This window comes from Pinus tabuliformis, chromosome 3_2, assembly GCF_031772625.1.
Source record: "Pinus tabuliformis cultivar Carrire ecotype Pingquan chromosome 3_2, CPIR1, whole genome shotgun sequence".
NCBI classification, from domain to species: Eukaryota; Viridiplantae; Streptophyta; class Pinopsida; order Pinales; family Pinaceae; genus Pinus; species Pinus tabuliformis.
Window position 1 is genome coordinate 685,057,971 of NC_142302.1, and position 12,837 is coordinate 685,070,807.

Here is a 12,837-nt window from a genome sequence, read left to right on the forward strand (position 1 = left end):
AAGGCCAAGTGATATGAGAGAACCCCAACACGAACCTGCCATAGAAATTGCAAAGAACCAGAAAGTTGTGGAGCTCTATTAGAGTCGTTAGGGCTGACCAATCCCAAATGAATTGTATCTTGGTTGGGTCCACATGCCCCCCCTGCTCACCAATGATGTACCCTAGATATGGAAACTAGGTCATGCCAAAAGTGCATTTCTCTAAGTTAGCACATAACTTGTGTTGTCGTAGGGTTTGAAGGACCTGTCAAATATGGTGGAGGTGCTCTTCCGAACTTTTGTTGAAGATCAAGATGTCATCTAAATACACCACCACAAATGCATTGGTGAAGGGTCGCAAAATGTCGTCCATCAATCTCATGAAGGTTGCAAGGCATTCATCAACCCAAAAGGCATGACCAACCATTCGAAAAGGCCCTCCTTGTATTTGAAGGCAGTCTTCCACACATCGGAGGGTTCAATAGGCACCTAATGATAACCTGACTTCAATTCAATCTTGTTGAAATATTTGGTCCCTTTGAGCTGGTCCAGAAGGTCGACAATTCGTGGAATTTGGTAGCTATTCCAGATAGTGATCTTGTTCAGCACGCAATAGCCAATACAGAGTCTCTAGGTCCCATCCTTCTTCTATACCAATACAATCGGGCTCCCACAGGGTGATGAGCTTGGCCTGATGTTCCCTTTCTACAAGAGTGCCTGTATCTACCTCTTGATCTCATCGTTATCCAGAATAGAGCATCGATAGATCAATTGATTGGGTAGCGGTGCACCCGGGTTCAGATCGATGGAGTACTTGACCTGAGAGTGTAGAGGTACCCCTGTAGGTGAGGAGAAAATGTCATTGTACTCCTCCATGACCGTGTCCATCTACTTTTGTTGTGCGGAGGAGCCCTATCTAGAAGTCGTGTCCACAACCTTCGCCTTTCCTTGAGGATGAATCTCAAGGGAAATATATTTCCTAGTATGGGAAATGACTTTAGTGCATTGCTTTGCAGTGATCAAAGAGATGGCGGTAAGCAGGGCTACCTCCAGTATCATGTACAACTTAGTGCCCAAAGTAATAACCAAAGAGAAAGATCTAGACTCAAATACAACATGTCACTTCCACAAGTATGGTTGTCCTAATAATACATCACAAAATTCAAGAGGAGCAACATCATACATTACCTCATCCATGAAGGGCTTGATGCTGTAGGAAAGGCGACACTGCTGGGTGACGTAGAGATATAATCCTTCATGAAGCCACTCGATGGTGTACAATAGTGGATGTGTTGTAGTCTTTAGGCCCAACCGCTTCATGACCTCTGCTGAAATGAGGTTATTTTGGCTCCCGATGTCGACAATGAACTATAGCAGAGAACTCTTCACCCACATCTATGAGTGGAAGAGGTGTTCCCCCTCCATTGGATCTTCAGGGTCATTCTTTTGGATCTTGGTAATGGCGACGATGGCAATGGGCTTCGCATCAATGATATTCTTCCCTTTATCATTCCCCTTATTGAGTTCTAACTCAGAGTCAAAATATGCATATGATTCAGATGCCTTCAGCTCGGGCACAAGTGATTTCTTAGCTCGACACTCACTTGTGTTGTGAGTGTAAGTCTTATGGAACTCACACCAGTTTCCCATGTCCTTCTTTGTCTTCATGGTGTTGTTATTTTCTTGCGGCTTCAAAGGGTTGTCCTGGGTAGCCTCGCCTTGGCTCTATCATTTTCTCTATGATTTGGGGGCGCCTTTACCTTGATTCAAATTCACAGATACAAAGTCCCACTTCTTATATTTAAACTTCTGCTCAATCTTGACAGTGTATCGGTACGCCGTTAGAGAGAGGAAATGTCTAGGAACTCCATCTTGTCCTCGATGTATTTGTGTAGATAATTGCAACACTTGAGTAGAAAATTCTACATAGAATCCTTGATACCCATCTTCATGCGAAGGCTATGGAAAACATTTGTGAACACCGAGACATCTTGGTCCCTTCCTTGTCGTGGCATGGTCCACTTTATGTATTTATCTTCATAGCTCCCAACAGGTTAATATTTTCCCTTGATGGCATCTCAGAAAGAATCTCAAGTGGGTGCGGCTAAAAATAGTGAGGGTTCACTCTTGTCCTTTTGTTCACAGTAGTTTTCCCACCAGTCCTTGACATGTGGGGCGGCTTTGAGAAGTGCAAAAGAAATATTTTCCTTATTGGAAAGGTCACGAACTAAAAAATATGCTTCCAACATATTTAACCATTTATCTATGACATTTTCATATATCTGGCCCTTAAATATGGGAATATCCAAGTTAACTTGTACCCTAAAATGAGTGTTACCTCAAGAGTGGCGATTGGATGAAGATGCATCACTTGTGGGTACTCGTCAAAGGATCTGGGAAAAGTTATCCATCATCACGTTCCTTTTTCACTCAAGGGATTCCTCAAGCAACTTTTTGAAAGGATCTTCTACCACCTTGTCTTTCTTTTCTTTCGCCATCGAAGGCCATTAGGGTTTGTGAGGCTAGTCTTGCAACAGTTCAACCAGATTGAGCCCTAACTCCTTATACCCTGACCTTGTTGGGCACATGCAAATAAAAACCAAGAAAGATAAGATTGCTCTTATACCATTGACCTGAACTTAAATAGGAACGCAACATATTATAGATATAACCATAAATATAGAGATGTAGCAAAAATAAAACTTCATTTCATTAATAGAAAAATATTGAATTATGCTTACAAACAGAATGGAAATAAACTAGCTTGGGCGATGGTAGGTTATCTCTAAGAAGAGATGTGGCGGCTACATGCCTCTGAACTGTGTTGCAATGAGGCTCAAGGGCCTATTTATTATTGAATAACAAGAGAAAACCCTAAACAACCAAAACCCTAACCACAAGAGATGTAACACCAAGAGTTTGTGGGCCCTATTGGGGTTAGTTGGCAGCCAATTTCCTGGGGTCGTAACTTGGTCATTTTTATCTCCGTTTGGTGCGTACGATACCTTGTTGGAAAGGTCTCTCTAAGTACTATAGGATTTGTGTTATGCCCCTACCTGCGACTATGGTCCTCCAACAGACGAAGAAAAAAAAAACATCGTTTAGGGGGTCAAAACTGCTACGAATGTTCAAGACCCGAAAAACTGATAAAAATAGTAAATACTGAAATAAACAAGGAAACAGATGAAACCAACTCGAGGTCTAGGTGGAATTGGTAGGTGGACACCAATATCCACCTGTATCATGGTCCCATAATTTTGATATATTATGTTGCGATTCTTCCTCTTCATGCAGCGTAATAGAGATTTGTTAGGGCTTAATAGGTGTTCATTTTCTTTTATTTGGAGGAATTTTAGAACCCAATACTGATATATATGCTTCAATAAGCCGTTGGAATCCCTTCAAACTGACTTTTGAAACAAAAGTTAAGAATTAAAAAAAAACAATACACACATATTTATTGATTTTAGGAGCTCTATCTTTAAATGGATATCACTCTGTAATTTCATATCTCCAAAGTCTAAAATATCTTCTTGTGTTATACATTTGAGTCTTATTTCCAATGCCACAAGTCAAACCCTAATTGAATTCTTCAAGATAATATTATTCAAATCTCCCACATTGACCTGATTATGGACTCGTTCAATAGAGTGAACTTGTATATAATTCTACATGTTCATGTCTCAGCCTTATGCCCTTAAATTGATACAAAAGAAACTACAGTTCGTTCTATTTCTGTCACTTTGTACAAAATTCCAATCCAATGCTTGAAGAGAAAGTTATGGCGATTTTCCCTCGATCGCCTGTTTGAGACTGAATTATGTAGCATGAAAAACCCTAACTTCTTTAGACCATATCTCATAAAATATAGTGAACCAATATATGAAATTTCGGCACAAATATCAGCAAGATTTCAACTCCATGTGGTCAAAATTTCAACTTCTTAAGCTTCATAGAAAAATGTTATAGTGAAAATTCCATGATGGCATGTTTGAAGCAGTGAAGCCCTATAATCCAAAGCTCTGATACCAAATGCTATGCAACCATATCACAAAAATATAGATCAACAACTTAAAACATATCCTCTTCAATGGGGAAACCTCTTTCATATTACATAAATGAACAATTATTGGATGATACAATTGACAAGACCTCCTTTGTATATATAGGAGTCTAAGGGGTCACAATATAATGAAAGCTTACATAACAATAATAATGTACGAGAACAACCATAACAATAGTGGGCTTTTGTGGGGCACAACAATAATAATATGAGGACTACCTGGGCACAACAATAAAAACAAGGGGGCTACACTAACAATAACAATAAGGGGGCTACACTAGTATTATAGTGACCTAACACATTCAAGCCTTTGTGTAGTCTTCTGCTCACGATATCTACTCCTTGCATAGCTTTTTGATACATAGACAAAAGTTCACAATTTTTCTCCTTGACCCTTATTTGCCAAAATGTATGCTTTGTCATTTCTTCACCTTAAAAATGGTACCCTTAATATAATCCATGTATTTGCAGTGAAGGGATTAAATTATCAAATGCCTCTTTTGCTTCTTTCAACACTCGAATCTATGGTTGACTAAGCCTTAATTTTGATATGTCTAATAGGCTGTTTACATGTATATTTCCTTTACGAAATATAAAATTTTCTCTCAATTTTTCTTACTTAGATCATGTTGTGAGCACAATGATAAATACTATTGGCATGTAAAAGGAAAGTCATATAACATGATATAATGATGGTTTGTAAGAAAACCCATGGTTAATATCTAACAAGTAACAAGTAATGTATATGTCCTATACGAGTTATGCACAATTAGAAGTTTGGCATGATTCAAGTGGAATTATGGGTTGAAGTTTAAAAATTTGAGTGAAAACTTATGAATAGTCTTGTAAAATGTACATGATTGTGCATTTCTTAGAAGCATTTTATCGATGCCAATTTGGTACACGAACTTTGGCTTTTTCTTTCATCACATAACAAGACCTTTGTAACACAATTGAATCTTCTATTTTGAATATTTTATAACATTCAAATTAATTATGGCTACATTGGAATATCTCTCATTTCATGTTTGTGAAGACATCAACTCAGTTCCTATGTCATCATCATTGAATTTTTTTTTGGATACTAACCTGAGTAGTTGTTTTCACATACTCCTTTGTTATAGTACCATGAAAACAAGTCAATTCTCTAGTAAAATTGAGTATATTCACAGTGCAATCTAATTTTTTTTTCTCCATATGATGGTGTCACTTTATCCAACTCACTGCACCTCTATGTGTTACACTATATCACAATTCTCTACAAAGACCTCTAGACCAACACAATCCTCAACTATTCTTTAACCTTCAAGAATATAAGGTATCATTCATCCTTAATGTGAATTCTTTGTTTCACTTACCCAAGATTGACATCACCATTGTTATCATCCAATTTTTGTGGTACAGAGATGACCAATAATCTCTATACAAAACCAAATTCTATAAATAACCCTTATTACCTACAATTCAAAAAATTATGTTGCCAAAGATGTTATCATGTATGCAATTGCAAACATTTTGTTTCATTAACGCATTTCCATTCCCCCGATGTCATCCTAGAAGCAACTTGTAAGGCCTTGGCCTTGAATTGATTTGGTCATGTCCATTACATAGTCAATTTAGTGGAAATTAATTGACATAGATAAACTTGAGTAAAGGTTAATGGATATAAGAGGTCATTTTGGGTGCCCCTGCATGATGGTAAGGTACAACACAAACATGTGGACAAACCTTGCTCAAAATCAACACTTCATAGACCTTGGCTTCTCACACTAGTTTGACACACTAAGAGAAGCTTGGAAGGGAACGTGGCGAGGGAAGGCAATGTGGATATTACTATAGATTATCCTATCTCATATACAAATATGATGCATGGTGGATAAGATTTCCATTTAGAACTCAAATTACTTTTATAAACTTAGGTGATTGAGTTGCGTGTGGACCCAAGGAGTTGGGTACTACACACATGGTGGTTTTGATAGATGATATAAGTGCCTTTGTGCACAACCATTCATAGAGTGAAGGTATGGAACACACTCTTTGGGATCATATCCATTAGGTGCACATCCAATGGAAGAATTTATTAGGCATGTAGCACTTTGAGTGCGGGTGTCTTAGACATTGGATGGACAACGAACACGTGATGAAGGGGAGAGAGCTACCATTATGAGCATTCACAATGGAAATGAGGGTACTTTGGTCTAGCTTGGAGTGCATGGCCTTAAAATTGCAAGGATATTCTTATCTAAAATGAGGATTCATTTATAGTGGTAAGGTAGAAGGGAGGAAGTAATTTACAAGGAGTTTCAAGGATTTCTATAATTTTCTGAGTTCAAGGTTGGCATAGTCATTGGACACACATCCATTGTGAGAACTTATTGTTCATGTATCACTTTGGGTGTGGGTCCACTATATATTGGCTGGTTGATGAACAAGTGATGAAGGGGATAGAGATACCATTGTGCACAATCCCAATGGGTACTTAGTTCTAACTTAGCATGAAATCTCTTACAAGTGCAAGAAAAATATTATATAAAAGGAGGATGTCTTAAAAAAGTTAAGATGGAAGGGAGGAGGTCATTCTCAAGGAGTTTGAAGGACCTTTATAATTTTGCTAAGTTCAAAGTTGGCGTAGCAAGGTAAATTACACTAGTGAGTGAGAAGAAGAAGAAGGCAAGATCTATGGGAAGCAAGTTTGCACTTGCTTCAGGAGTTGTATTATGCATGAATGTTAGGTAGTTGGTAGAAGGCAATATTTCATTAGATTCACTCCACAACTATAACAAAGTTGTTTGTAGAAGGTTGTGACTCTTATTGTATGTTTGTGACATTCTCATATAATAAAATTAAGACACCTACCTTGAGCGTCACTTATACATGTGTTGTGGAATTGTTATGCCTTTGATGTTACTATTTCTTTATTTGCTTTATCTTTTCTAAGGTTTGAAATATTGGCTAAGTGTTAAAATAATGGTGGGATGTTTTAAAGGCCACAATTACATGTGTGCTTACTACATAATGAAATTGGTCAAGTACGACTTAGTTGGATTAGTCATATTCTAGCTTAAGATCAATTTATGGGCATATCTTAAGTGAAAAGATCTAATTTAGTTGTAGTAAGTGCAGGTTGGCTAAGCCATTATTGTTGAGGCGAGTAATGCCACATGACCTTAGTGTGAAGACACATGGAAAATAATCTCAAATTTCCAAAGAAAAAATTAAATAGATTGTACTTCCATAACATAACTTTTCTCATTTGTAATTTCATAAATAAATTACATAATTATACAATTTCCCTCCCAATAAATAATATCTAAAAATGGCATAAAACCTTAAAAAAACTCACTTACCCTATACTCGATTCTGTACCAAAAAATTCACATCAAATTTCCATCATTAAAATTAGTTTTGTCGTACCATTTTAAATTTTTATAATAAAAAACCTTAAAAAAACTCACTTACCCTATACTCCATTCTATACCAAGAAATTCACATCAAATTTCCATCATTAAAATTAGTTTTGTCGTACCATTTCAAATTTTTATAATTAAAAAAAATAATAATAAAACTTATAACAATAATCATAAATATATATATATATAATAATCCACTCAGTGGATGTAAAATACCCTATAAAAATAATAAATAATATTTATTATCCACTTCTTACTCCTTATGCCATTATGGCAAAACATCACTTCATAGATAGAAGAGATGAAAAAAATTGAGGGAAGTCACGCGTTTCACAAAATACTCCTTTGAAGCATAATATCTCTTTTCGTCCATATGTGACTGGTCACCTATCACATTTGCAGTCACTTATCACATTCGCACTCACCTTTCCCTGTCAAAAATCTTTCCATGTTTGTTATTAGATTTTATTCACGTCACTGTATTAGAAAAATTATGAAAAAGCTTGACATGGGAATTAGAATAAGATGGACCACATCGCAATTTAAGAAGATAACGATGAAATGGTCATCGAATAATGCCCATGTGACCATTAGAACCAACACGGACCACATGTTAATTTAAGAAAATAAAGATGAACTACATCAATCAATCAATCAATCATTGACCAAAAAACCAAAGATGCTTAAGGAATGACATTGGAAAAGTATGGAACGTTCTTTATATGTATAATATTATGAAAATCCCTAAGCTCCATGTGGCCATTAGAACCAACATGATAGAAGATACATTAAATCAATATTTAAAGTATACAAAAGATAAATGAGGGAGGACCTTCCAAAAGTAAGATGCCATATATATTCCATTCCGAGGCGTTAAACTATATAGCAATATTATTGTTACGCTGCTTTCATAAGGATAATACTTCCTTTCTCCTTCAATAGATGGGGGGCAAACATAAATTTTCCCAAAAAGTTTTCTTCTTCCTCACTGGGTCTTCTTCTTCCCAAAAGGTTTTAACTGGGTCTTCTTCTTCTTTGGGCAAAACATAAATTTTCTCTAACTTTGGAGTTGACTTCTCCCCAGCGACCCAAAAGGTTTTAACTGGGTCTTTTTCTTCCCAAAAAGTTTTATCTTCTTCTTATATTTTTAAAATGTTGAAGTAATCTTAACCTAAAACTACGTAGAGAAACAAAACCTAATTAACGAAAGAAAATAAACATTTATGGTTGGGGAAGATAGATTCTGTTATTTATTTCATAAACTTTAGATATGTAAATAAGTAGTGTGTATATGTGGTGAAATAAATGAATTTTAAATTTAAGGTTATTATTATTTTTATTTGAATCGAAAACTATTTTAATTATTTTTTATATTATTTGTTGGATGATATATTAGATGAAAAATATTATTGGAAACAAATTTTGTCCGCTTATTTATTTAAAATTTAAAATTCCTCAAGCTCAATTTCAATATAAGCCACGCCTACGTAAATATTTATTTATTTATTTATTTCATATTTTGTAACATATTTTATTAAAAGTATGAAGAATTTGTTGGATTCTTATGTTGTATAATCCAAATGTTCGAAAGTCCAAAGTTTAAAAGAATTCATCCTTTAGTCAATGTTTGCATATCTTTCTGAAGGAGCGATTCAGACTAGACATTCCCCATTGCTTCAGCTTCCAAAGGATATCATTGTGGTATTTGATTCCCCAAAACAATGCATTGTCCTTTGTAAAGGCATCATCAAAGACATAAACAACACTGTGGATATCTTAACTTATTAGCATTTAAATGACAAATTGAAAGATGTTCTCGAAAACAATCAAGTATGAAAACATAGGGGAAAAAGATAGAGTTACTTACTCAGAGATGCATATGGATCAAGTGGATTGTAGTTGAAGCTAAACATTTTGGGTCAAGTTGTTGAAGTTTGGATGTTGAGCAAAAATATACCAATCACTCGGATGTTTCTCTCCATTCTCCATGAGCCACTTATTTCTCCTAGATGGGATATATAAGTGATTTTCTTCTTCCTCCCCAGTAAGTCAATGACATTACACCACTAGGATACTTTGAATAAATTGGAGTACATATGGGATACACTGGTGCTAAAACCTCTTCCCAAAATCTCTTCCAAACTCTTGGGATCATTGCGGGGCTTCCCCCTTTGTTGGTGTCGAACTAGTTGGTTCCTTGATTTGGGAATTCTATTGATCCTATGTAATGCATTAGGGCATAGGGAAATATGAAAACTAAGGAAGATCAGGCATAACCACAATAATTTGGTGGAATAAGTGGATTTATTCGGTTGGGGCAGGATTTCTCAGTTTCTATTTATTCCATTTCCTATATTATATCTATCCAGAAATATACTCTCTTATGAGTAGTCAAGGTATAGGGATAAACAAGATATAGGGCTTTGGGTCGTTGGTTCTTCGTTTACCAATGAAAAGCATGGGATATTGTATCGAGGATGTATATGATATTATGCTTGCTTCCAGGGCCACGTCTTAAGCTCGCACACATTTTCATATTGCCTCAAGTGTTCGTCCTATTAGGGAGCCTACCATTCTTGGCCTTTCCCCTGATCGTGGACTTCGAGGATAGTTGGTGAATTCCAATGTAGTTATTAAGCCATCACAGTAAATAGGGCCTTAGCTGCTATAGTACTCCTTATTGGATACTCTTACATCCTCAAAGGATAAGATGCCCTTGGACTCTTCAAAACAACCCGGTACTGTGCGTGACACGACAAATTCACTTTCGGGACCACTCGTGAATCGGTACCTTACTCAATATCTAGGAGTATCTAGAGTCACGTAACATCCAAGGCCTTGGAGACCATTTTCAATTAGATTGAACAAGGATGTGTAATTCTTTTTTTTTCTTAAGTTAAAGTTGACCAATGTCCAAACAATATACAAACAAATGTCAAATAAAGATGAAAAAAGTAGATAATGCCTAGCCTCACCAATTTCACTAAAAAAAGACACCTATAAATATAATTAACTTAAATTAAAAAATTAACAATAAAATTAATTAAAAATATTATAAGTATAAATAAAAACAAAAATGCTTTATGCATTTTAATATAGTGTACTTAAATTTAAGAAAAAAAATAACAATAAAATTAATTAAAAAAATAAATAGATATAAATAAAAACAACAAAAATGCTTTATGCGTATGATTTAAGTATTTTTTAAAGAAATTTTATCAGTATATTTATATTATATTTAGGAGTAATGCATATTATTTGTTATTATTGCATTTATTGTGGATTATAATACAAATTATTATTTAATTTGGTTTTTTAAAGGTAGAAAGACTGAAGCAAAGACTCAATTTAGTGACAAGTTCTAAATTGGAAAATTAGGGACCAAATGAGTTATTTTGACACGTCAAACAATATTTTTTGGGATTTACATTAGGTTGACCACTGAACGACAGTGAAGCCACTTATCAACAATGCAACTTCCAAACACCAAATTGAAATTAATTATATCACAAGTAAAGTTAAATTTGAACTACCTTTTTAGAAAACCAACAAACTCTTCTGTAGAGCATAGAAATTGTGATAGATTGGCCCTAACAATTGAAATATTTAATAACATGTAAATATTATTCTTGGCATCAATTAAAATTTACGCTTAATATTACAGTGCATTATTAAATACATAGCAGCACATATGTACAACCTTTTCATGCAATTTTTTCATGATGTTTCTGTTGTGCGTGGCATTATCATTTCAAGATCTGTCTCTCAATATGTCCTCTTTCCGTTGAGAGGCATATGAATTTTAGAAACAATAAAATAGTAAAACAAAATGAGCATCCAACAATACTAACTTGAGTTTTTCAAAATGGAAGTAAAATCTACACTTAACTGACCTTTTCTAGCTTTCTATTGTCACTGTCATAACAGGGAGGCATATTCCCTCCCTTGTAATAGCGGTTATGAACATAAAATAGAACAAGAGGCGTTAGAAAAGTTATAATGTAGCTGAGCACCCTAAATGGCAGGTACACAATAAACTCTAGCAGAGTAGAATCAGTTGGGAGTACACCTCGTGATAAAGAGGAGAGGAAAAACCTAGGAAACAGTGCAGTAGTTAAAAACCTTCCCTCCTTGGTAGCTTTGAGCATGTAATTTGCAACATCGTTCTCGTTCTCTGCCTTATTTCGCTTGTATATGTTGAATATCTTCACAAGAGTAAACATCCCATCCTCTACTTCAGCTCCATGAATAATATAATACACATCATCACTGATGAAATCCAAACTGAAATGGAAGTATATACATTTAATATGAATCAAATCACCTTGAATATTAGATGGAGAAAAGTAGAAGTCTATTGATTTAATGCCAAGGAATGTAAGAAATTCAGCCTCCTTTTACAAAAACTACTAATCAACAAAGTTATAAGAAAAGGGGCACAATATTTTCCGCCCCACATTGCTTCCACTCTCGATCGACTAGCCATAGGTTGTCATGTAGGCAATAAGAACCATTACAGAAATATAATGAGGACAACTAGAAGAAATCCCACAACCTATAAAAGTCATTGAAGGACGAACAGAAATACCCTGTAGTCCTGACATATAAACAATAAGGTCATCCAGGTAAAATCATTCCATAGGACCCAGACCCAACATATTATAAAATTCACTACACATCCAATTTAAAGCCCAATGAGTCCACCAAACAAACTCAACAAAAGCACAAGAATAACCATAGCACATGAAAAGAGGACCCCTAGACAAAAATGAAGACCTTTGGAATATATCAGTGAACCGAGAAAACGATAAACAACTGAGAAAATTCAAGTGACTCCAAGTTTGACCACGACTGAACCCAGAATTAAGAGCCCAACTATTCATCAAATTTCGAAATACTCACCCCAAGAATAGGTAAGTCATGTGATACCCAATTTGCCTAAATACCCATCCCACAAAAAGGGAATTCGTGGAATTAAAGTGAAACAAAAATACTTTTAAATTAAAACTCACCCAGAGAAGAAGCCGATGAAAAGGGGTGAACAACGAATGCCACACTGAAACCTGGACCATCTAAACCTAAGCAAGAACATAGATGTATGTAATCGCAAAAAGACAACAGTTCATGTACAACACTCTCCATATACACCATAGAAAATCAGTCCCCCTCCTAACCTAAAATACATTGACAACAGGGTCGAAAAGAAAATGTCAATTTGTGCACAAACCTGAGCATGTAGGTGGGTATCAGAAGGAAGCTCCTTGCAACCAATTTTATAACAGTGCTTGAGTGACCAAATAATAATTAAAGAATAAATTATATTACACCATTACATGCAGGTTTTTCCATCAATCATGAACCTGCTAAGAAAGTGTTTCCATTTGG